The following is a 2,642-nucleotide window of genomic DNA, read 5'->3' on the forward strand; positions in this document are numbered from 1 at the left end:
CTGACTCTGTCCTCCTTATTTTATGCGCCTATTCCTGCGTGCTGACCTTCACAAGCTGCCCAAAGGCAGCCTTCTCTCGTCAGTCCCCCGCTCCGCTTCTAACCTGCTCCCCCGTCCATATTTCTCCTTCTTTCTTTTTATTCCTCTGGACCCGTGTCAACCAGCTGCCAAGGGCAGCGTCCTTTCCGTGCTGCTCCACTGACCTCACCTTCTTTGTACTACCCCCGTATCTCCACGTCTCTTCCCCCCCAGCTGCCAAGGCAGCTACTCTCCTTTCTGACCTTCTCTTCTTCCTGCGTCTCTGCGAGCTGCCCAAAGGGCAGCTCCCTTCTCCCGCTCCAAGACCCCCCTTCTCACCCGTTCGTCTGACTTCTTTTTCTCGCACACCTTCTTTGGATTCTTTTTCCGTCCCCCGTGTGGACTCCTCCATTTCCTCTGCTTTGCCAGTTGCTGTCCCCTAATTCTTCTGACTTCCTTGGATCCCTTTGTCGCTGACCTGCTTTCCTCCAGCTGCAAAGGCAGCTTGCTTTTCTCTATATTCTCCTCCCGATGCTCTCCTTTTATTTTCATTTAGTTTCTAGCAGCCCCACATAGCAGAAAAATAAGTTCTTTGGATCATGTTACTCCTACAAACACAATATATCAAAAGTATCATAAATACTTAAAGCTTCCAAATAAATTAGACAAGAAAAGAAATATAAAATGATGAAATATATAGTTTAAATATTGGTTTACCATTTAGCGTCACAATGGGTTAGCAATATTGTAATTTAAATTTGCTTTTCACGAATAAAATTTCACTTGTTCTATTTTTATTTTCTTTGCATAACAAATCCTATAAACACAAAAATAACGTAAATAGCTTAAAAATATAAGGAACTAACCAAGAAAAGACGAGTGAATTTAAAGTAAAAATATATATAAATATGATCCGATCATCTTTTTTGTTTCATGCAATTCCCTCGTTAACCTTCTAAATTGTTCCATGGCAAGACTGGGTTCACTATTTTGTGATTGAGACCTAGCATGTACCGATCGAGTCCCTACGCCTTGAGAGGGATTCGGAACTTCTTGTGCGGATCCAGTCATGTTTGTAGTTTGATTTTGTTTCCCACAGACGGCGCCAACTGTTGGAGTGAGATTTCCTACAAGAAGAAATACCTCCACAGACTTGTTGACCGCAATCCTCACGTTCGCCGTATCCTTCTTCGAGATGTCCCAAAATAATCTTCCTCCGCAGTTTGGCGAACGAGTACCTGCAAAAGATACTCCGACACTCAAGTCAGTCGATTGATTTCTACTCTTTGAATTCTCTCGGGTTCTGCTCACCTCCCTTGCTCTTTGGCTCCACTCCATCTTTATAGGATTGCATGCCTGGAAAGCAAGTACCACGATCTCTCTCTCCTTCCCACTTCCTTAGTGGTCCTCGTAATATGACTGCATGCTTCGGGAACAAGCACCACGTCATACTTTCCTTTCCCACTTCCTCGGTGATCCTCCGTAATGGAGGCGGTTACCTGGACACATGCGCCTGCTTGTTCCTCGTGGGCTTTCCTTACGGTTCACCTTGCATAACACCATCCTTAGGTGACTTGGATTGGCCCATGAGTCGAAACCCGGATTTTATCCTCCCACAAGGAACAATTTTGGGCAGTGAGGTTAGATTAGGTTTTCTTACATTGGGGGTTAGATTTAGGGTGCTTCAGTGGGGGTAGATTAGGGTTCTTAAATTAGGGGTTTTTTAATTTCAAGTGAAGGGTTAGAATTATGGCCGTCAACGTTTGGAAACTGGGGAATTGTTAATTTTTTTCCTGTGTTGTATGTCATAAAATGCTTGTTATATGATTCTTTGTTCCTCCTAGGAACCTATATATTTTAAACAGTACTTAGTTGCTTTTGTAATGTGATAGTGTTTAAACCACGGCCACGGATTCTAATATGGAGAAAATGTTAGCCTCATGTCCTTAATTTGTGTCAGCCGAACCCTCTATTCATGTTTGTTAAATGTAACTGGTGGAAGGTATTGTAAAATGCTCATCCTGTGAATTTTATGTTCAAAATAGCTTGGTGGAAGTCAAATGAGCATATAGATCAAAACAACTTATTGTATGTCATAGAATGCTTGTTACATTAGGTTTACTTATTATCCTCAAGATACATTCTTTATGTTTATGTAAATAATATGGATGTGACATCAACCTTTGGAAACTGGGGAAGCCCACGATTGATGTCTATGAAGTTCTTTTCTTTAAATCTGAGTTTCCTTTACTTGCTATTTCAGTTAATTAGAATTCACTCGAGGAATTCACAACTGGGTTGGACTCGGCAAAAAGTAAGTGACGAGTCATGCTTTACATTTCCTTATTGAAATTCAGATTGTATTTGTGTTTCTTCTTGTTTTTGTGTGTGTTTTTGCCTATATGCATGTGAATATGTACATAAATACGTGCATATGTATATGCATACATATTACATACATACCAAGTTACCAACACATACTTATATGTGTGTTTGTGTGTGCAACTGTGCATGCATAATGTAGCTAAATTATAAAAGAAATTGTTACCTGGCTGGATTAACCTATTGTTCTAGACATTTTGCTGTGAAGTATTTTGACATCGTACGGCTTTCTGGGGATCAGT

At 40.9% G+C, this 2,642-nt stretch overlaps 1 long non-coding RNA gene across 1 annotated transcript; it reads right to left on the reverse strand.

The window, feature by feature from the left end:
* Positions 1-527: 527 nt before the first annotated feature.
* Positions 528-941, reverse strand: LOC114827262 (uncharacterized). The gene is made up of 2 exons (XR_003776464.2): positions 885-941; positions 528-626 (listed from the first exon to the last, which is right to left on the reverse strand). It is a non-coding gene; the product is annotated as an uncharacterized lncRNA (long non-coding RNA).
* Between the last annotated feature and the right edge of the window lie 1,701 nt (positions 942-2,642).

Source organism: Malus domestica, chromosome 10 (genome assembly GCF_042453785.1).
Source record: "Malus domestica chromosome 10, GDT2T_hap1".
In the NCBI taxonomy this organism is placed as follows: Eukaryota; Viridiplantae; Streptophyta; class Magnoliopsida; order Rosales; family Rosaceae; genus Malus; species Malus domestica.